Source organism: Aptenodytes patagonicus, chromosome 5 (genome assembly GCF_965638725.1).
Source record: "Aptenodytes patagonicus chromosome 5, bAptPat1.pri.cur, whole genome shotgun sequence".
In the NCBI taxonomy this organism is placed as follows: domain Eukaryota; kingdom Metazoa; phylum Chordata; class Aves; order Sphenisciformes; family Spheniscidae; genus Aptenodytes; species Aptenodytes patagonicus.
Genome location: NC_134953.1, coordinates 22,695,934 through 22,720,448, shown reverse-complemented (window position 1 = coordinate 22,720,448; position 24,515 = coordinate 22,695,934). Strand labels below are relative to the sequence as shown.

The 24,515-nt window shown below is 38.5% G+C and overlaps 1 protein-coding gene across 5 annotated transcripts in view; it reads right to left on the bottom strand.

Annotated features, from left to right (window-relative positions):
• VTI1A (vesicle transport through interaction with t-SNAREs 1A) overlaps window positions 1–24,515 on the bottom strand; it is a 282,907-nt gene that overhangs the window by 83,985 nt on the left and 174,407 nt on the right. The window lies entirely within an intron of this gene.

Sequence of the window (24,515 nt, the reverse complement as noted above, 5' to 3'; positions counted from 1 at the left end):
CCTGAGATAATTTACTTTGAAGTCTGAAGAATTCTTAAGCAGATTTTATTTTTAACAAAGAGGCAAACTTCAGAGCCAAGAGGTAGCTGTTATGCCACCGTACCTAGAAGGGTAGGAAGCCCACGCAACCCTTCAGTAACTTTGTGATCTGCTGTGGTACCATCCTGCAGAACAAAGAGAGATTATTGCAGCAGGAACAACTACCGGGCCTCCCATTTGGCAGCTGACAAGTTGCTTCTGCGTCTTTCAAGTAACAGTCACTTATCCAAAGTCTTTTTATAAAAGCGTGAGTACATACATGCACATCTAGAGCCTATGCGTCAGGAAGCCAGACAGTCATTAACAAAAGGACTCTGCACAGGCAAAATTCCTGCTGAGCTGGGAGACAGACTCCTGACCCACACCCTGACAGTAATGCCCAGGGACATCTCATGTCGGGGTTTACCCAAACAACTAAGACTTTGGATAAGTGACTGTTACTTGAAAGACCCAGAAGCAACTTGTCAGCTGCCAAATAGGAGGCCCGGTAGTTGTTCCTGCTGCAATAATCTCTCTTTGTTCTGCAGGATGGTACCACAGCAGATCACAAAGTTACTGAAGGGTTGCGTGGGCTTCCTACCCTTCTAGGTACGGTGGCATAACAGCTACCTCTTGGCTCTGAAGTTTGCCTCTTTGTTAAAAATAAAATCTGCTTAAGAATTCTTCAGACTTCAAAGTAAATTATCTCAGGGATGATGATAATCATTGGCCTTTAATTGAACTGTGGTGCTTAAAATCTAGAAACCAGTTCTACATCCACTCTTTTACTCGGTCCCAGGTTGTACTTCATGGTCTAGATGAATTTCTGTGATTCCCTGATATTTGCACTATCTGGGATTTTCATCTACTGCCAGCTTGGAGATACAGAATCTTTTTCTGAGGCTTCTGCTCAGTTTTATTTTCTGCTCCTCCCCTCAGAGCAGAGCACACAACATTTTGGGCACGTACATGCCAACTACACAGACCCTGGCTGCAGCTCAGAAGCAGCTTCCAGGGGGAGGGAAGAAGGAAACTCCAGAACAAACTCACCAGGTTATATCACTCACTGTGGGACGGAGACCAGGAGACCCTAAATCTGATGGCCTACCGGGACATTTAACCATTGGGCTACTCTGGAATGGGTCTCTCATAGCTCTCCGGTTGGAAGTGTTCAGATTTGAACAAAAAAGCCTATCTTGCATGTGCCGTGAGAGTAGCCACAAGGCTACAGTTAGTTGCTCTTACTTTCTGTGATGGCATAAACTGAGCACACTGAATTTGGGAACCCTTGGAGTGCAGCATTTTCTGGGACGTAGGAAACTCGGAGTCAAGACCCTGATCTGAATATAAAAAGAAGTGAGTACTGCAGCTGGATTTTCCATAACTCATGGAAGTGTCCTAACCAGCGCATTATATGCTATTTGGGGGCACAGAGAAGGGGGTGAGGGAAAGGAAGAAAGCATGCACATCTTTCTGAAAATGCAAACATTTTTCAGGAGGGAAAACTGTTTACCTCCAATGGTTGTTTGACAGATTGTATCAACAATAAACTCTAGTCAAAGGGTAAATAACCAGTGCTCTTTTAAATCAATGATTTATGATAATCAAAACTATTCATTATATCTTTTTGTATTGCTTGTAAGTGGAGTAGGCTTAACCGTATTCTGCAAAATATGATGCCCTCAAATATGTTTTTGGAAATTAGTATCTACCAAGTTCAGCTGCTTGCTTGCATCTGTAGCTAACGGAACTTAACCCACTCGTACAAAATATCCAGACCACGAGAACAGAACAATACCCTTAGGAATGACACAGTTGGTAGTATTTGACTAATGTCATTCTGCTGATAAACTTCTGAGTGCTTTTTTCAGAGCTGCAATGCCCTCTTCTTTATAAATCTGGTAAGAAACAAGAACAGTCTCAGAATGACTGTGAATATTTGAGAACACCTCATGTCATTTCAGAAGGTGCAGGTAAGGAGAACACTGTCACAGGGATGGAAAGAGGTAGGACACCGCATTTCCCAGGGAGCACTTGGTAGAGTGAAAGTGCCCGCGTATGAGAGAGTTAGGGTAGCACCTTGTTGTGATGGTATTGCACTGGGTCAGGAGTTTTGCCACGGGGCACATTCAGACCTTTGTATTTGTTCATAAGCAACAGCCCTGTCATGACAATAGCAGAAGTCCCCCTTGATTCGATGAAATCTACATTAAGGCCCCGTATCACAGATTCAGCTCTTCCCTTTAACCCCCCTGCAACGCGAAGTCTATTACAAATCTGCTACAGGAATCACTTCATCCAACATAGATACGCAGAAGTCTCAAGGGTGGAAAGTGGCAGCTGTTCAACACATTCACTCATAGAAACATTGCTTGCCATCAGTATTTGTTTTGCTATTGTTACACAGTTATGTTAGCGGTGAAGATGTCCGAAATACTTGTTTGCTTTTCAGAAACAATCCTATAATGTATTTTTGCTGCAAATAATGCTTTGTGAACTGCAGATTAATGAGTAAAACAAGTGGTTAAAGATATCTGTTAAATATCATTCCTTTCTCTACTTATTTTATAGCTCAAGAGCCATGTGTCTCTTTTTAACATGTGATTTGCAATGTAATACTCCATGAGCTTCCATATCTGTCTTGTATAATAGTTTCAAATAAAATTTGGCTCTCTGTATATCTTAACCTTGGGAACAGGACTCTTAAAATCCTAGAGGCCAAATACCAATATCCCTATAGGATTATCATGCACATCTGCATTTCTGGAAAGATGATATTTTTAAGGGAAAAGCTTTCAATTAAATGTTCCTCCAGAACCATTGTTTTGCCCAGCTCTTTCTTGTTGTTCTCCTGGTAAGGGGCACACCATAGGGCAAACCTTTGCCATACTACAATTTCATCTGGTAGGTGCCCTAAGAATGAATATTTGTAATAAATTTTATTTTTGTTTAAATCTCCTTTAGATTTCTAGAGTTGAGGTATAGCTGCCCTGAGGGAGTTTGTGTTATAGCAAGAGGACTGGAGGAATTCCCTCGTATCCTCTCCTGAGACTCGATCTTACCCTGTCATTTGCAGGCAGAAAGTTGCTAGCAACCCACTCGAACTGTGAATGAAGCTGCAAGTACCAGAATTTAGCCAGTCTTTTACATTTCTGCTTTCAGCCAAAGTACTTAAGGCACTGGGTAGCAGACACTGCAGATTCAGATGTTAGAGTGTTTCCATTTTAACCTCCTGTTTGTAGTTCATTACCCAGTTTCTTGAAAGTTGCACTTTTGAGAAGGAAATTTCTCATTTTTGGTTTTGGCTAGGTGATTTTCTGCTTGCTTGGGGTTTTTGTTTGTTTGTTTGTTTGTTTGGTGTGGTTTTATATTTGAACAAATGCAGTTCAGTTATTTGAACATGCAAAATGTTAAACATGCATATTTCCCTTAAATATGATTTTTTTTAGTTGATTTTTGAACCTGAAATGACAAAGGGGTTAACAGCTAAAATCCAGAAAGAAAACTGAGAATTCTTAACAAGAATAAGGGGCTTGGCTTGTCTTGGAGAGAAAATATTCTGGTTTCAACAAGACACATGAGCCCAAGCGAACTGAGTACTGACCACATGCAGCAGATTTTTCTGTTTGTGTTTTTGCTGAACTAAGAAAGGATGCACCCAAGGGAGAGATTAACAAACTGAGGCTACTCAGTTCACAATGTTTGTTGTCCATGTCACAGAGCAACAAAGAAAAAATGCCAGAAAGTCCAAATATTCTAAAACCCTATTGATTTTAACTTAATTCATGCTTCATGAGCCTAGAAAAAGATAAGCTGTGAGACTGAAAGACCAGAAATACTGAAAATACAGCTTCAGATGTGTGTACCATTTATTAAACACCAACCTTCCCCAGCATTTCCTTTTTTTTCTTTTCCTTCTTTTTTAAAAAACTATGAAGAACATAAACTTAGAAAGGGAAACACTCTAAAACTCAACATGCTTAGTTTTCTTGTCCTACCAGACTCACATAAACTATCTTTTTTAATAAGTCTTAACCTAGTGTTTAGGGGTCTTTCCCCCCCCCCCCCAAGATCAAGATTACTGTCTGTGGTTTTGCGATGTCAGTAATTACAACAATAAATCATTGTTCTGCTCCAGTGAGATGTTATGCCAGTACATATTACTGAGTCCTACATCGGACATAAAAAACAACAACAAAACCAAAACCAACTGAAGGGTGGGATTTTCAAAAGCATTCAGCACTGGCCGAATTTTACACCCAATGAAGTAATTTAAAGCAAAAATAAAAAAAACCCCAAACAACCATAACATTCTCTTGTACCATATCATAACGAGGCAGCAGTAGGCTGAAGAAAAAGTCTAGCGATCAAGGTTCAAATATTGGTATTCTCTTGTAAAAGTCAGTTGGCATGAAATACCAGTGGAAGATGAGCAGGGTACTGACCGCTGAGGGCAGACTGCACAACATCTCCAAGCGTCACCTCCCTAGCAGTATTGAGAACAGTCTTGTTTTTGCTCTCCTAGTGTGAGGGCACTCTGGAGAGATTACACAATAGCTGAAATGTTCTTGTGACATGAAACTGGGACCTGGAATGAGTATTTACCCCTTCTGATTTCATGTATTGAAGATGGCTGATGCAGCGTGCTTCACTATTAGAAAAAAAGACTTCTCTCTCATCCTAACATGTGAGTAAAATAGAAGGAAAGTTCACATGGAAAGCCTGCGGGGTCACACGTATGACTACGTAGTCCCACGAGGTAATGACAACATCTCCTCCAGAATCCCAATATATTCAAGATATTCAAGAAAAAAACTGCTACAGAAATGTGCAAAACCTAGGTATGAAGACTATATTACACTTAGAAGAACCATGTTTCACTATAAACAGTTGTGTAATGAATCAGAAAATAAATCCAAAGATAATCTCATTCTTCAGCTTTTAGACAGTTGCAAAGCACACAGGCCTTTCTACTTGAGTTGTAGCTAGGAAAAAGCCATTAAAAAAGAATTGTAAAGAAATGTCTTGCATGCAGAAGATGGAGTCCAGTGTAATTTTGTTTGCAATTCTCGTAAGTATGGGGAGTAAATGAAATGCAGATCTGTAAATTCACGATCATTACAATGCTACAAAGTCTAAGGCACTCAAATCACCTTCAGATGTTGCTGCTGTTAAAATTAACAATAACAGGAGCACAGTTGCTAATGTTAGGATACCAGACTCAGGAGTCTAGTCTGTGAAAAAGGTTTGCCACTACAACAGTATAACTATTTTGGCATGAGCTTCTACTGGAGTTGCAACTTACCAGCAGAAAAAAAGTGCTTTTGTTGTTAGAGCTTATACCCTCCCCAAGCAAAATAGAATATACTGGCCAAAGCTTTATTTTTTTTTTCCCTGGTACAGCCGTGTCTATACTAGGGCTTTTGCCAATACACACATGCAGCCAAAAATCACACCTCCAACTGACATTACTATACTGGCAAGTGTTTCTAGCACTGGCCTTAAAGCAGTTATTTGTTCAATCATTGCTTTCCACAATCACCCCTCACCCTAAAAATACTGTATTTCTTCACAGGTAGAAAGCTGGGGAAAAAAAAAAATCTATCAGCTTAGGTCTTGTTCAGCTGTTTCTTATATTGGGCAAGGATTTTTCTTTTGCCTTCGCAAAAGTTGAATTCCCCCCCCCTTACAAAAACAGAACAAAACATTCTTGGGGGGGGACCATGAATCTTTAACCCCATAGCAGAACAAACAAACAAAAGTTCAGGTCAGCCCTTGCTCATCTTACAACAGGGGCAGAGAGAGAGAGAAAGATCAGAATTCTCTCAATACTAGTGACTGCTGTTGCCATTCTCTACATACCAAAGTGAATGCAGTCTGTCAGCTTTAAAAGTGCTATTTCTGTTCCTATTGCTGCGTCTGGCTTCCCAGCTAAAGCAGATTCCTCCATAAACAAAAAGTCGAACAATTTTCACTCTCAAAGCTCACACGGAAAGTAGTACTTTCAAGGGGACACAATTAGTCCAAAACCAGGGGGTGAGGGGACAGAGGAAGGAGGAAAGAAACATTTTTTCACAAAACCTCGGGCTGCCCTCCATGAGAAGAGGAGGATTTTCATGTGACTTGTCTTGGTCTGAGATTACAGAAAACAACTATATGTTTTGAAGCACATTTGTTTTCAATAGTTGCAATATTTTTTTCAAAAAAAATTATCAAAACAATGGCTTTAAACATCGTATGGGAAAATGGAGCCTGAAGTGTTTCATTTTATTCTAAAGCAGCAGTACAATATTTTCTTAATATCCTCCACCTCTCCAAGCCATTTCCTGTGGTTTGTCTTAAAATTTACCCTCATCAGCCTAAACAGTAGTGTCAACTATGCGTGAAGAATCAACTTGCTTTTGGACTGAAAACAACTGTATCCTTTTAAAATGCCATGACTGCAGCATCACTAGAGAAGCCAAAACCTGTGTGGATCTAGAGACAGAACTTCCTTCTGCTTCTTCAGGTTGGTCTTTTTCCCAAGCTAAGGGTCAAATGAGTCATTTTGGGAAACACCATATTATTTCTGCCTGTGCTGCTTCTGTTCTGCACACATTCAAACATTAAGTAGAGACTTGAAGATATACAGGGGATTTGGCCTGATATTAAATTAAACAAAAATTTCCCTTGGAAACTGTCTAGCAGAGACTGCAGAAATTAGTCGCAATTGCACCTGGATGTGGAATACTGTAAGTTTTAGGGAAATTTCCATGTCATACACTGGTTTAATGAGCTACTGGCACATGTAACCTGCAAAACTCAGATGTGGATACAGATTCCAAGGTTTAGAAATATCCACATTTAGGGTTTTGGGTTGAGCTCCTCCCTAGTAAAAACCTCTTCACTTCTGAGCACATAATGATACTTTACAACTACAGAGCTCTGCTATGACTCTTTACAGGTCAGAAAAACCTGGACCTTTCATTGTGCAAGTAACTCCTAAGATTACCAAAGGAAAGTAAGCCCCACAGCCAGCCCATCTGACGCAAGGAGAGTGACATCCGGACGTGTTTGGAGTATCAACACCTCCAATCCAGCTTCATGCTGCCAGGAGCTTTTTCCTGTTTGGATTCTAATGTAAAGACACCTGGGATCAAACGCAAATGATCTCTTTCAATTTCATCCACGGTGATGTAAGTTAAGGACTGCTTGACAGCACCCAGAGGAGTCAGTGCACACAGCCTGCAGGTACTCAAGGCTACTCAGGTTCCCCCTACACTGTTACTTCAGCCCTGGGTTTCTCTCAAGTACTTGCTGCCAGCTGCACCAAACTGCATACAGAAGAACAATATGAAATAAACAGACATCATTAGAGAAGTGTTATTTTTGTTATTACAGAAAAGTTGAGAACTTTCACAATATCTTGAAACAGTGCTCAGAAATTACCTCTTCAGCTTGGCATCCGTTCCCCCTTCAGGAACAAAACAACCCCAGCAATTACAGGAAAAAGCCAAACTGATATAACTAAACCAAGAAAGCCTTTTATCTGTTCACCTCACAAGGTTTTTGTGGTTTTTGTTTTTTTTTTTTTTAAACTACTTCTTAAAGGCCTGGAAAACAGCATTAGGTGCTCTTTGCACGCAGAACATTTATGACCTTGTTCAACTTCTTCAATGTATTTCTTACTAATGCTTGCTGTATTAATAGACTGAGCCCAAGAAGTAGTAATATTGAGCTTTTTAATTGCTTTACACAATTAAATGTTAATGCTTCAATCATTAACAATAATGCTGAATACCATGCTTTGGAGCACAATATAAGCAATGTATTAAAAACAAATGGGTCACCAGGTTTCTACCTTTTAGTTTTTATAAGTAGTTCAGAATAAGAAGCCTAAAAATAAAGAGCATTTATTGTCACTGGAGAAAGTGCTCCAGTAAAGAGCAGCAAACAACTGGTAGCCACAGTTATAACCTCCACCCCTGTAGCCTTCACAGGGCCTTTGCTATTGCTGTCTATGTAAGCAGAGCAGAGCTGTGCGCTTCAGGGTGAGAGTTTTCTTGGAAATGTTTACTATAATGAGAGAATTTTCTGTTTTTTTTCTTTTAATCACAACACTGTCCAGTTCTGAGACCTGAATTGATCCAAAAAAAAAAATCCAGATGACATTTCAAGGAATTTAATAATAGATGCCTCATTGCACTGCCTGGGAGTGTGTTTCACATTATATTAAAATTATTGGCATCCAGTCATGTTATGGCAAAACTAGCTGACACCATGCTTGGTTACAGCTGTTGCCACAACAGTAGTTATTTGGCAAGTGATGTGAAAAAGGACAAAGTGCTATTGTGAGCTTACACCAAGCCTTTACACATTATGTCTCTAGTTCATAAAGAGGAAGGAAGAAAGGCCACCTTTTTTTCAGGGCAACCACATTATGATTCTAAGTGAAGGTGTTTGTCAAAAGAAGTCAAAACCATCTCAGATTGACAGGCTATGAAAACCACAGAAGGGGATGGAAAGGAAGCACAAGACTCCTGCAAGAAATGCAACTCAAACTTTGGGAAGGTAAGATGGGGTAAGCCGCAAAAAAGAAGGGCAAAGAGCTCTTGGAAAGCAAACTGTCCCTTTGTCCCCCAAAGGAGCAGCAGATCTCTGACTGCAACTTTGTGGGAAGCACCAAGAGTGGATCACTCTCTGAAGAAGGCCAGTTGTGTTCCCAAGGGACTGTCTGTCACAGGTTGGCTGCTCTTGAAAATCAGGTCTTCGTGAGTGTGGTGAGGAGACACATTATGTCTACTTTCTTTGTGAGTCCATCCACATTACAGAGAGAAAGGTTTTACCTTTGGCTAAAATACTTGCATCTCTTTTTTTTCTCCAGAAAGAAGCTGAAGAGCCTGCCTTACCACACAGATGGTTTCCCATTAAAATAATCAACAACAATGTTGGAACTCTGTTCCTTGAAAGGAGGTTTGTCTCAGTGCCCAAGTGAGCCAACAGAGGAAAAATCAGCTGCTACACATTAAGGAAAAAGTAACACATTTAAAATAAAAAACAAAACAAAAGGAAAGGAAAAAGAATTTTCATCCAGTATTTAATTGCAAAAATATGGTGGGAGAGAAAGAGGACTCAAGAGAAACTCCAGGACTTCATGCATTTGAAGCAGCCATTTTGCAATGTACAACTGAAATGCTTCAACACTGGTTGGTACAGAGAAGCATCCTCAATCTTTTAAATTAATTTACTGACTCTGATTGTTCTTTTTCCACAACACAATGCTACCCTAAGCCCCTCCTCCCATCTAGTCAAGCTCTAATCATGACCTAGCATTTGTTCTGATGTCCATGGTTTTGAGACCCATACTCTATATTGATCCAAAATGAAAAATTCAGGTGAGAGAAAACAGCCAAACAATTGACCTATATGAGTACTGACTGTTGTCTATGTGAAAAAGTCTGCACTTTCCAGAAAACTCAACCACCACGGAGTATCCAAGATGCAAAAGTGATTTCCTCTTCTAAGAATGAGATATCTCACATGTGTTTGCTTTTGCCAAAGGCTGATTTGAACGGTAGCCACAGGAACAGAATATGTACAAACTGGTCTTACTTACTATGTGACAAACAATTTATAGAAAAGCAGGACTGGATTATTTTTTAAATTTCTTCTCACACTAGTTATTAGCACGTCACATGCAAGTAGTATAATCATAGCACTTGTTTACTTCTAAAATGTGGGAAGACACTAGAAAATATTTTTAAAAGATTTTTTTCCCTTCCTTCCTCTTTATTCCCCACTTATTATTTAAATATTCTCCTGTAGTGGGGAATCGCACTACATGTACACGAAAACTGCAAAGTGAAACTGAATATAAACAGAAAGTGACTGATCTCATTTCACTGAGCAAGAGGGTTGAAGGCCAGAAAGGAAATAAATTGCTTTAGGGGTGGGATGTTAAGCAAATATTTAGACAATTTTCCAGTTTTTATCAAACATAAAATATAATCTAATAATCATCTAAGGAATGTTTTGAGAACATTTTCCCTTAAGTATTACTCAACATTTAGACATGGATGATCAAAAAGTAGAGACCCACTCCCACCAAGCATACAGCAGTATTTATCTCAAGCTCTCCCTAGCAGGAAAGATTACAAGGATTAGGTTTCAAGCTTGTGCAATTGCCTTTAGACAAACACAACAATGTGCAATAAACTGCTATTCCCCAGATGCCTTTAGAAAGAAAACCCTGCTAATGACAATTAAGACTGAAATAAAAGAAGAGCCAAATAAGTAACAACGCAGGACAAAGAGGCCCTCTTGAAAGACGCATTAGCAGCGAAGTCATCAAATCAGGAGGTGGTGGCTTTCCATGTGGGGAGGCATTCTCTGGGGCCATTTCTTGGCTTCCTCCTCACAAAGGAGTTCATTCCTTTAAATGGTGATTACATATTCTCAGGGTTTGGATCAAAGAAAGCAGGGTACAGTGGGTCTCAAACTAAAGTCAGTCTCAGAACTCAACAGTTCAGAGAGGAGGGCCAGGTTTAATAGTCCTCCCAACCAATCTCTATTATCCAGGTCAGCCCCAACAATATTTTCCTATGAAATCTGTATTTGGGTCAGTGGAGCAAGAGGACAAAACAGAAACTCTACTGTAAGTTAGTCTCTACATTTATAAAACAGAGCTTTTCTCTGGTATCTTGTGCACCTGCTCCTCCTCTCAGATTCAGAGAACAGGCATTTGGGCTCAAGCTTTTCCATTGATTTCAATGAACATAATTATAAGCATACAAAAATCACTACCTGAAACAGAGCATGACAGCATCTTTGCAGCACTGCCTTTTCTTTGGGTTCGTTCAACATTCCCTACCCCACCTATGTGTTTTCTGTTTACAGCGTGCATCTCTGAGTTGAGGTCCCTATTTCCTTAGCTGACTGCTAAGCAGGTGGAACACTGCTAATATGGTTTATGTAGTTTATTATAAAACAATTCTACAAGGCTTAATATCGTATATGTGTATCATATAATTCCAAATACCCCATCTTACTCCAAAGAGGACACCGGGAATTTACTAAGAAACAACTATTTGTGAACAATTCCTGTTTGAAGAATTATAAATGGTTCATCTCATTTGATCACTTAGATTCCTCAAAAAGGAATCATCTGACAGAACTGGCATGTGGGAGCTTAATTCTCCCACTGCTTGCTGGTAGAGCTTTAATAAATCATCAATAATTCAAAGATGACTATTAAAATATGACCAACCAAGTGCACCAGCACAAGAGATGGTCTATAAAGAATACTCTTTATGAAGATGGTGCTCTACAGCATCGTTACCAGCTATCAGATTTAAACTTCATTTTACTCTAGCTTTCAACATGTACCTGCTACACAAACTGTCTAACAAACTCTCTTCTAACTTTACAGCTAAGAGCAGCATCATGTCAGTGGATGTTTCAGTAAAATGCAATTGAAATCCACATTTTTATTTTCTCCTTAATCAGAAGTTGAACAGCAAAATATTGGAATTTCAAAGGCTCAAAGTGTGGTTTTGGTCATCAAGTTACTACACATGAGATAGATAGAATTTTTATGCATTCCTAGATTACCTTCATGGCTTTACCCATCCATGTTCTGTAACAAACTGTTTCTTTTTATTTCCCCAGAGTAAAGAGGTGATGGTGCTAAAGGTAATTTTGGCCAGGGGAAGTAAGTGACTGTCTACCTTCACCCCTGAGTCTACACATCTCTCCTCCACACCTTCTTTGAATGCAGAAACGGCAGCGCTATGACAGTAAGTCATAAAACATTGCATTTGTAGGGATATATTTCTTCTGAGGAACCCTGAAGTACTTAACAAATGTTTGTAAGGTACTGATTGTTTGCAGGTTGACAGCAGCCAGCAATAATACATCTCAGTCCACCGCAAGCTGTAAGAACATCATTTCTGACAGAAGCAGTAAGGAGAGATTGATAAGGAAGAAGCAGTTGCCTGGGCTAGCACATCAAGTTTAACATTACTGCTCTTCTCTAAATACACTTAATCATTATGTCTCCAGGGATGCATTAATTCTATTTGTTGAACCAACCCAAATACTCTTTTCTGTCTGCAACACACCAAAAATGTCACCCAAGGAAAGATAAGCCTGTCACCTGTAGCCCTTAAAATTGTATTACCTGAAGAAGACAACAAAGAATTGATACATCCTCTTTCTCATATCTACATTCAGTAGTGAAGGAGATCAGGTACATACTTGGTAATGGACTGGTTATGGGAAATCGGATACTCCACATCCCTCTAGTCTAAATTCTTCCCATGTTTCTCTTTCACCCCTTTTAAATCCATTTAAGCCATGGCTCCAAATTAGGACAGGCACTGCTACCAGTTAGTCCATCATTCACAAACTCTCATCAGGTTGTCATGCAAGGACCATGCATAGATTAATTAAGGGCATTTGCCCTTGGAATGCTTTGCTGAGATATGGAATATTATCCTCATTTTAGAGATGCACAGAAACAGATGTGTCCACAGTTACCCAAGATACACTCAGGACAAAGCTAGGAGTCAAACATCAGTAGTCAAGTTTCTGATTGTTTTTCCTGGATTGGGATGGGAAAAAAAAAATCTCAACACCTTTGCAAGATTAGAAATAAGTTAGTTACACAATATGTCAAAATCAGAAGGCAATACATCATGAAGCATATGGAAACATGCCAATGCTTAATATTCAACTTACATAAAATACAGATATGAAAAGACTGTAAAAGGGACACGTATAGCTGAGTCTTATTTTATTTTAAATATTTTAACCATGAAAATATTGTATATTTTGAAAGCATATATAATGTATATATTCAGTACCTCTGAGTATAACTTTATTATGTAGGAACAGCTCATAAAATGAGATGTTTTCTTCTCTTCACTCACACACTTGAAAATACTTTATCTCTAAAATTTGTGCCAGCATAAAAAAGCCCTAGTGAAAAAATCTTCTTTCCTCCCACCCAAGAATAAAAAAAAAGAATAATATAATTAGCTTGCCTTTGAAATAGATTTAAAGACTTAGAAAGCTATGTCCTCATGTTTGTAACACTAAATGGAAAGTGAACACGCTTCTTTTTAGTACACAGACTTTGTTACTGAATATATATTCAGTACCTCTGAGTATAACTGTATTATGTAGGAACAGAAACCAAAATGAAAATCTCCTATGTATTAATATTTTGCTGCTAGTTTTTTATACAAGTGCATACAACAAGAAATGACCAAGATCTCACCCTGACAGACACTCTGCTGCTTTAAAAGACGATCTCAAACTGGGCTAAAGAACTGGCATTCACAGAGCTCCGCCTTTATTAGCAGACCCATCGCTGCTGAGCAGATGTGCTGTTAAGCTCAAGACTACTCCGCCAGCCTTGCTGACCTGCAAACTCACTCTTAGCCATACCACTTCCACAAGTCCTTTCCCTCCGCTGCCTACTGGCAATGCCAGTCAAGCCTTCACCCAGTGATAAACCCAATTATATTTCCTCATAAAACACAATGAGAAATGAGACTGAGTCCTCCAATAAATACCTGTGCTGGTTTTAGCTGGGGTAGAGTTAATTTTCTTCACGGTAGCTAGTATGGGGCTATGCTTTGGATTTGTGCTGGAAACAGTGTTGATAATACAGGGATGTTTTAGTTCCTGCTGAGCAGTGCTGACACAGAGTCAAGGCCTTTTCTGCTTCTCACACCACCCCACCAGCGAGCAGGCTGGGGGTGCACAAGAAGTTGGGAGGGGACACGGCTGGGACAGCTGACCCCAACTGACCAAAGGGATATTCCATACCATATGACGTCATGCTCAGCATATAAAGCTGGGGGAAGAAGAAGGAAAGGGTGGGATGTTCAGAGTTACGGTATTTGTCTTCCCAAGTAACCGTTATGCATGATGGAGCCCTGCTTTCCTGGGGATGGCTGAAGACTTGCCTGCCGATGGGACATAGCGAATGAATTCCTTGTTTTGCTTTGCTTGCGTGCGTGGCTTTTGCTTTACCTATTAAACTGTCTTTATCTCAACCCATGAGTTTTCTCACTTTTACCCTTCCGATTCTCTCCCCCACCCCACCGGGGGAGAGTGAGCGAGTGGCTGTGTGGTGCTTACTTGCCGACTGGGGTTAAACCATGACAATACCTTAAGTTCTAGGCATCTTAAGCACAAGCTGTGAAGTAAAACACTAAAATGAACATTACTGTTTTAATACAGGATTGTATGATCTTCCATCTCCTTAAAAATGTGCTAGCAAACAAGATTTTATTTATCAATGAATTTTTAACGTATTTTGGTGGCTATTTTTTGGTGCTCACCAAGGATACTTTGGGGAAATGGAAATCTCAAGCAATTTCCTTTGTTTCTAGCACAAATACATGCATTCACCGCTAGCCCTTGAAAAAGATTGGGTTTTGCTGTTGCTGTTTGTCTTATTCTGTTTAAGCATTGCTGAAAATAAAATTAAATGGACTGTGAGAGCAGGCAACTTCTTGTCTCCAAAGTTTTGAAATCACTGAACTTTCTCATATTTAATAAATCAGACTGACTCCTATAAATTTTGTCCAGGAAAATAAAATGGTCTTTATATTCCAAAGATGTCTTCACAAAAGTCTGCAGTACTGGATTTTCTGATGCCGAGTGATTATGAAACCCCCTTTTGTTCTCAGAACTTCATGATGTATATCTATAACTCTTTCTTGTTTGTGAAGATAAGACCAGCCTTGTCTCTCTAAATGCCATTTCAAAGGAAGATTCACAGTTGTTTGACTTTTGATCTGTGTGGCAACTAGCTCGACCACCTGCACTGGGTTCAAGCAGTTACTGAGCTTGCTTTGTACCATCTTATGAACACAGCAAGCCTTTTAAACCAGAAAGAGCTGATGTGTGAATACACCAATTTACAATGTAAATACAGGGTCCAACAATATGGGCATCTTTAATGACCAAATGTGTAAAGTGCATATATTGTTTACTGATTATATCATTAAATAAAACAGATGGCTCATATTCTCCATCCACCTACAGTGGATTAAAACACAATGGTGTAATAGTCTGGTAAACTGGTAATGTGAAACATTGCTTTGTACTGGTGTAGTAGTATAAATAGCTGTTCACAAATGAGGTACAAAGCCCCACTGCCACTAAGAATAATTAGCTTAAGGCTGTACTGAAAGAATGCTACCTTCACGATCAACACATGTGTGCCATTCACACTGAAAACTGCAGTTGAAAAAATATAGTGGTGACAGAAAGCAGCAAGGAAGTTTTTCTGCATGGAAAAAGTAGACCATATGCTTTCCAACATCTAGGCAAGACCAGGCACACTTAGAACCATGTTTCTCAAACAATTCTCTATTTAAATACATTATTTGCAGCCACGATAAGAAAGCGATAGAAACATGCAAGTGCTTTTTTTTTTTGCTTGCACAAGTATTTGTATCAGGAGGAAGGCAGGGAGTTAGTGTAAAAATAATTTTAAGATGCAATTTTTATTCAAGAAGGAAAATTATCTGTTACTGTTGCAATCTTAAACTATCAGCAGATCTACTAAATAAGACAAGATGAAGATTTTGCTCTAACCAGCAAGTGTTACAAAAACCTTCTGGGTTACAGCTTAGTTAATATAGCAAAGTCCAAGCTAAACAAAAGCTCTTAGGTAACAAATGCTACACAGTGAGATCCTGCAAGCTAAGCCATGTTAACAATCATGGAAAAACGTTAGTATTTACAGAAGGCATATAGGTCAGTGAAAAACTCTTCTGCTATGTTTTTAAACTGGAGAGCACTAATAGCACTTATAATTCTAATAAATCGTAGCTCCTGACTATTCAAATTCATTGACAAATTTTTCAAGTCTTCAAAAAAACCAAATTAATGAACTGATTTTAAAATATGATTTTAAAATCGGAGTTATAATCCTGATTCTAAGACTGAAGGAGCATTAGCACTGAAAAGGTTGCAAGAGTCTTTCCCTTGTTCATATTATTCTAGATATTTCTGAAACAATTTCAATGATTTTCAGTGAATTACTTTAGAGCTACACAAATGTTGTAGAGAACATAAATCTCAGTGTTTACGGGAAAATTGTTTTGCTCTGTCTTTCCCATTTTGCTCAATTCCCACATTGACTTTTCTTTGCCTTCTTGATTAGGTTCAAATCTTCCATATTAATTAAAGAGCCAGCCAAAATTAGCAAATTTTCATCCTTCCTATCACCAAGTAGACTAAACAATCTCTCATTGTAAGACCACACTTTCTCATTCATGACTTTGTTATTCTTCAGACAGATGCTCAGCAGGTTAGCGATGTGTGAACATTTCTTCTGCAGAGTTTTAAAGGTCCAATACAACGTAATTACATGCTACACAAGGATATAAATTCTCAGTTTTGGTCTTGTCCCACAGCAGCACTAATTTATCTGAAAAAACCTCTAAGTGATCCTGGTTTTCCTTAGCTGTTGATTTCTCACAGTTATCATTTATGGCCTTCTTTGTAAAACTACAACAACAACAAACACACACACACCCCCCAAACAAACTTTGCTCAAACCAAAAGAGATCCTCATTCAATATTAGGGCTACAGACAAGCAAACTATTCACATAAGTATGACTTACAAGTTCAGGTCCTGGATTTTGTGGTAGAACTTGAGCGACTGACTTGAACAAAAATTGTACTCAGTAAATCCCAAGTTTTCCTTTGTTCCAGTTGTTGGTCACTTAATCTCTTATGTCTCTTGAGCACAGCCGAAACTCTGACCTGCTACTATGAGCTAGACTGAAAATGATCTAATCTAAAAGATTAGCTAATAAGGACAAGATTCTGATATCACAGCAGTTTTAAATCAGTTTGATGACTTCATTGTTTTCTTAAAGATAAATTCCTTGGTGTGTGATCAGAATCGTGCTGGAAAGCTGAATTAATTTTGCTTTTATTAAAAGCCGACAATTTCAATCAAGTGTGGCAAGAAACGTGCCAAGTGCTACTGGAAATCATACTCAGAACGCACAAAAGAGCTTCTTTACCTAATAAAGATTAACAAAGCTTCCTGCAGAGACCTGACAGAAGACTAGGCAAAACAATTCCCATTCCAACCATTTGTTTCCAAATACTAGGTCTGTCCAAAGTGCTGGTGTGTCTCTGGGCAAGGGTGGGAGAAACTAAAATTAAAGAAATTAAAGAAGTTAACAATTCTGATGTTAGTTTGACAACATTACTGCCTTTTTCTTAAAACCTTTAGAAGTGCCACAAAAAAGTTAAATCTCTGTATTTTGTTGGTCTTGTTTGAGTTTCAAATGTTACTTTTAGTCAGCTTAGCATACAGTCTAGTTTTAATCCAGATATGCAACCTCATGAGAATGATTTAATTTTGGTGTCTCTATTTGCAAAGCTCAGTGACACCTACGCATGAATCATAGAATCATTAAGGTTGGAAAAGACCTCTAAGATCATCGAGTCCAACCATCAACCCAATGAAGCTACTGTTTGGAAGTAGCTTGGAAGCTGAGCTTCCAGGATTTGCCTATTAGAACACTATCCAATTCTTCCATTTTTACATTCCTGAATCCCATCAAAAAGCTTGGCTTGATGAAAACTGGAAACTATAATTTAATTCTGTACACTATCATTTATGCCCTCTAATTCTTGAAAAGTTCAGCAGAAATTTATTTTCACAGCAGAAGTCACAGGCCATGACAGAGGACAGAAATCTCCTCAAATGCACCAGCACATAAAAGCTCTCTGTCTACCCAGGAAGAAAGATTTGGGCTAAACATTAAGGAAAACTTGGAACAGTTTGATTGAAGAGATGGGGAATGTTCATCAGTGCAGAGCAGGCCAGACGAATATCTGCCAGGACTGAAACAGGGACAGTCAATCCTGCCTTAACACAAAGGGATGAACTTTTCTGTGATCACTTCCAAGATGATTCTATTTCTTTTTTGGCAAATTTGTGGATTAAAATTAAATGATCCATGTAGCAAGATATCATGCAGATCTGTGATCAGAAAACATTACATTTAGGAATTTATGGCTCAAACACTCCGTAGTAAATGGAACGTGTAAAATTTGGTATATATTGTTCTGTGGCAGTTATATTGTGAATGGTGTCAAGAACAACAGGATCCTTAATTTACTATTAGCCTTAAGGAGTTTGACTTCATTGATTTCTGAAGAGCTGTCTCCAATTATTTCAGCAATTACCAATGCCAGCTTTTGCTAACAGGTTCCCTGCTTCACATATACGATCTCACCACATTCAAAATATTTTCACTACATTCACTATTCCTGAATATCATGTCAGAGAGAACTCATCCAACTGGAAACTACTTGTAACTACTGCAAGAAAGTACTGCACTGATTATGCTGACATAAGACATGCCTTCTCACGAAAGCATGTCATGGGACATCTATTGTGGTTCAGACATGAACTGACTATGAAATGCCTTTTGCTTCACTCATGACACTGTGAACCTTTTTAGGCTCTAGCTGCTTAATGGTAGTCAACATATCTCAATACAGAGAACAATCACAATGCATTACATGATATTTAACCTATTACAATGCTTTAATTTCTTGGTATATGCAGTCTAGGACTAGCTTGGATAATTATCCATTGGGACCCTGCTTTCCTGCAGAAACACAACTGTGCTTTAGATAATGTTCTTTCCAGCTGTTCAGCTGGACACAAGTAGATGGAAGGGAGGCAAATGAGATAGTAATTCCAGATGACAGAAAAGAGGGAATGGAGAGGACAGAACAAAGGCCATTGAACATTTAAAAAAGGAATGAAAAAAGAGAATTAGAAATATTGTCTGAAGAATGCTGAGCACCCTGCTCATAATGGATGTAGTGTAGGCAGCTTGACACATGGATAAAGCTTTCCAACAATCAGAAAAATAAAACAATCCTACAATATAAATGCTTCTATCTCAGTGAATGAAGGACATATCCTTCTAAGATTTTGCCTAGGTGCAAGGAGATTAAAACACTGACTTATTTTATCCTACGCACTTAAGTTATTAAAATGTAAAGATCAATCATGACGCTCCTTTTTTTTTTCCAGGTTTAAAGTAAACTTGACTCTGTATCACTTAGGCTGTTGGAGCTGAAGGTTTGCAAAGGCTAAGGTGGCATTAAACTAATCATAGCTACATGCTTGCAATGTTGAAATTGGTCCCATTCTATGAGGCATTCAGTACCGTCAGTACATGCCTTGGAGTTCTCCATGTACACTGCTTGCTGTAGCTATGGTGGTTATGCAGCAGCTCAAAAGACTTCTGCAGCTTCTGTGATGCATGAACTGAAAAGTATTTCTAACATTGAATGAAAGTGGAGTAAGATTTTTCAAAAGCATTTTGGAAACAATATACAGAACACTGTCCAAGAAAGATGAGCATGGTTTATAAAATGGCTCTCAACTGATTATTAAAAGTAAAAAATGCATCTTACATACATCAGATTACGTCATACCTAAATTGAGAACAGGGAACCCACAGTGTCCCATACTATTTTAAAATTCTTGCTGTTCAGACCTAGAGGTACATTTCCTGTTTTTTGGTTGGACTCCCAGTGATGAAGAATGCTTATCCTTGGGAATTTTGCTGACATTACATTTACATTTTCCAGATGTTTTGTCCATCACTTCAACAAAGAAACAAGGTTTCTTTTTAAAGTCGGAGACAAAGTGAGGAACAACCAGGTACTAATTAATGCCAAGGTTTAATCTGGAATAACAAGCCGTACGTTCCTTATCCAAAAACTATCTTGTGATTAACAGCACCACAAAGCTTATCACTTTCCTTCTGAAACGATTCAACTCTTCATAATTGATAAAGATTAGTTGCATATTAAAACACAAACATGTACAATAATATAAGGATCAAGTAACTATATTAAATGCTTAAAGTCAGAAAATTTTAAAAAAATGTTCTTGTACTGACAGTAACAAGCACTAAAATACCCTATGTGTATTTTATGGTTTCCATTTAACAACAGAAATATTAAGGACAGGGTTTGCTCTGTAATCGGCCTTGAGCAAGGAGCACAATAAAAGCTGTGTTGCCCCAAGAGATGACCTGGAACCATTCTGCCACTCACTCCCCTCTTATTCAGTCTCCCTCAAGTTAAAGGAATTGCTCCTCTGGTTTAAGTTAACCATATGCTTAAATATGTTCCTGAATCAAGGTCTAAATTACTGAAGTAAACAGCTGCGGCTGTAAATATTCAACATGGAGCAGACATGTTGCTAAAGGATTTGCCGTTTCAATCATTTTTTGGTGTAGAAATACATCTTGAAGTAAAAATAGATATATATGTACCAAAAAGTTGCTGAAAAAATGTCTACTCAAACTTCTTTTGGCTTGAGACCAAATATGCAAAGTTCCTGCTGGAAAGAGGAATTCCTCTATTAGCATGAAAACAAGGCAAATCTAACTGGATATTAAACTTCACTCAGTGTCTGCGATATAAAGACCTTCCTCCAGAAAACTGCAGACTCAACAGTCATGGCCTAGTATGACTGATAGTGAGTGAGGCTTTAGCTCAGAAGAAAATCTTTTTTGTTATGGACTTTTGGGGATGGAAACAGAGATTGGTAGGGAAATAGGGGAAAAGACAGTGATAACACTCACTGTTGGTTTTGGTTTGCCTCAACAGGGACATGACTGTCTCTGCTGCTATTCTTCTGCATATGGAAATGTGGGCTTTGTAGTCAAGAGAGAAGGTAGAACAGACATAATTAACTTCACATCTCTAGGAGTGTGAGAAAGCAAATAAAAATAATTCTTGTGCATCCACTGCTGAATTGCCACCCAACCAGGTCCATGGGTGGAGGCAGAGCACTCCACACCCTTTTTAGAGAATTGCCCTACACTGAATGTCATCTCAGCCTAATGACCGCAGGGGCCCCTTCAGAACTGCTGAAGTTGTTTGAGAACTGCTAGGAACGACTGCAATCCAGGCCCAAACTCTGAAGGCCAATTCTAAAACACTTACGTTTTTCTGCTTAGGACCAAGGGCAATGGACACAGGTTGGATGCTGGGAAATTTCAACTAGATACCTGGAAAAATTGCTTATTTCAACTGCTACCAGAACAGATTGCTTAGAGAGGCATTGGTATCTCCAACTTTGGATGTGTTCGAAACTTGACTGGGGAAGTCTCTGAGCAACCTTCTCTAATTAGACTTGCTTTGAGCAGTGGGTTGGACCAGATGACCTCTAGAGGTCTCTTCCAACCTAAATTGTCCTATGATTCTACGAAATGTTGACAAATAACTGTAAGCTCTGGACTGTCCTGGAGTTCAAAAGTACAAGGAAGTTTGACTAGAAGTGATGCAGAAAGCGGGACTACCAGAATTTTCCTGGAAAGAAGAGTGAAGAAGCTTGACTACAACTAGCACGGAGGGGGAGGCATTCCCTGTTTCTGATTGTATTCATATTGGTCATGCAGCTGTTGGCAAGTCATATAACTTATCACCTGAGAGCTGAACACTTACTGCTTCATTTCCATCAGCTGGAGCTAGTGTCTCTGTCCTGTTGGAAATCAAATTTTAAAAATCTCTTTTATAAGAGCAGATGTGTTCGTGAGCTTCTCAAAGCATCATTGATAACAACTCAGAAGATTGAAATCTGAAGATTAAAAGAGAACTTTTGGCATAAAAATTTCCTGGTGAACCAGACAGAATAAAACTTTGTTCTGGAGGGTAGTAGCTATTTTTCCAAAATATTTTTCTGCAATTTGGTGGGGGGTAGATAGAATTTATCTGTTAATTGGATAAAGATTCAAATCTACTGAAATTTTTATCTGGTTACTTTTAGGTTTGTTTGTTTCCCACTGGGCCATGTGTGGCTTAAAGACTGTCCAAATTCTCTTCTTAAAAGCTTTTCTAGGCTATTGGCTTAGGATATGGGCAAAAGACTGAAGATCTTTCAGAACATATTCTTCTCTGCTTCTTTCTAACACACTGTGTGTTCCCCAGTTCACAATGGGGTAGAGGCCAAGGGATAGATATCTGAGATGGCAATATCACAGATGACCACCAAAGATGCCATTTTCTTATGTTAAAACCTATTATTTGAAAATTCTGTAACTGAAACGACACTGAGCTTCTGTTATAGCCTCACAGTTTTAAAGAGGAGTCATAAAATGTCAGGATGTCCAAAGCTATAGATACATGTAAAAGGAAATGATTAATGTTTTGACATTATCAACATGCCGATACTGTCCTAGTAATGCAATGCCGTAAGTGGAATATACTAGTTTAGCGGAATCTCAGTAGGTTTATTTACAGAAAAAAAAAAAAGAATATTATGAATGTATAGGTCATTTCAAAGTGAGAATATTTAAAAGCATTATTACAAAAATTTCCTTACCCAAATACCCAAAACACTGGGAGATAACAAATTCCAATACATAAGGCTGGCTACTTTAAGTTGCTAGAGCAGCAAACTGGGATAGGAAGACGTGACCTTATTATGCCACTGATTTCCTTAGTGAGCTATGGCAACCTACAAAACCTGTCCCTGCTTTTATTCCCCATCTCCAGAACACTTTATGCACAAATACACGGCCAGGGAATTTAGGTCATACGAAGGGAGTAATTTAGCCCTCTAGCTATCTAAATATCTAATCTCTTAATATATTTGGCCAGACTCAGAAGAGATGCTGCTTTACCTTTCCCAGACGGTAAAAATAGAAACAGTTAGGCATTAATTTGATGCACAGGGTGTTAGGCTGGCATACGACTTGAAGCCTATCAGCAAATACATATTGTGGGAGCAGCAACTAAGTTGAACAATGTTCAGTTTAACATTACCTTTTCTGTATAATAATGATGTGAAGAATAGTCCTCCAGCGTTTTTCTTTATTGGTTCCAGTAATTAAGTGAAACATTGTGTGGTATGTACTGAAGTATGCAGAAACTGCCAACCTGTGCTAATTATTTTTCTTACAGTTGTATTTATCTAATATGTGCTGATTTCTTGGGGTCTGTATTTTATGATTATTCTCATGACTTAACAACATTGGGATGATGCTAGACCCTTCTACCCAACAGTCACAAACAAATTAAATTCACCGTAGGTCTCTCTGTTACAGGGTTTTAAATAACATCCTGAGAATCTTCTACTGCAAGTTGCATCTATGCTGAGGCATTTCTTTTGGCACATTTACCTGAACTGAGCTTAAATCCTAACCTGCCTTTCATCCAGACAGGTGACTCAGCTCAGCATTTTTGTTAAAGTTAAAGGAAATCCAGTGCCTTTCTGACACACAGAAACATGCCATCTTGGTGTTCGACTACATGATCCTTTTGTCTGAAAAGAAGAGCCCAAGTATATTTCAGAAAGATCATATTTTTCATTTGGCTTATGGAACATTCATAAACTAGGACTCCTAACTGTGATTCCCAAACACAAAACAAAGTCAAAGGTTACAGCATATGTTTTTGTTTCAGCTTCTCCAAATTACTTGCAAATGTATTCAAACACAATATGAGGAGATACTTTATTTTATTGAAAATAACAGACTACAGGGTGCTGCAAAAAAGGCTGAGGTACCTCAAGCATAAACATGGAAAGAATACATTGGTTTAGAAACCCATAAATCCTTATTTGAATCTGCCAACCTGAAAGCCAAGTATAGCCCGAAAAAACTATTTTTCCTAAATGCTATGTCTGATTAAGCCATACTATTAAATGACAGCTGAACTTTAACATTAATATGATATTATTTAAATAACTGCATGATTTTTTTTTTTACACTAAAATGATGAATGATTTTTGGACAGCTCAATTGACATAAAGCAAGAAACCCCTTTAATGAGATTTGACAAAATGGAGACATATGCAGAATATTCGTTACAGCTCATGTCGCAGAGCCCTTCCTGGGGAGACTTGGGTTTGGTTGTGTCTTTTCTTTCATTCATTTTTTTTATAGTTTATTTTGATTGTCTACAGGCACTGAACCATCCCTTTCAATTGCCACTTCCTTTCTCCATGGATTTTGAATTTAGCTGGTGTCATTTACATATTACTCTTAATCAGAGAATTTTATATGTTACAGTTTGGAGTTGGAATTGTAAGAAATCTGTGGAATGAAGGCATGAGGTTCAGTCATTTCAACCTTTGTCAACTGGATATACAAGGAATTAACAAAGATATTTTTCTGAGGAGACTTATGAACAGAGAAAGCTTGCACTAAAGAACAACTTCTTAAATTCTGGTATTGGTATTTTCCCAGCCAAGTGACAAATTAACAACTCCGCTAAAACTTTCTCTTCTTTTTTTCCTTTTTTTAATAAGCAAATTGCATTAAGGAAATATGCAACATAAAAGCCCATGCAAGGGTAGTTTCATACCGAACACTTCAGAGGATGCTCTAAACTCCTTGAAAACCATGTTTTCATAGCACCCGGCACCACCTATTAGAGGGATGCTTTTGTTCTTCAGGAAGCTGAATATATACAGAAATATGGACGTCACAGA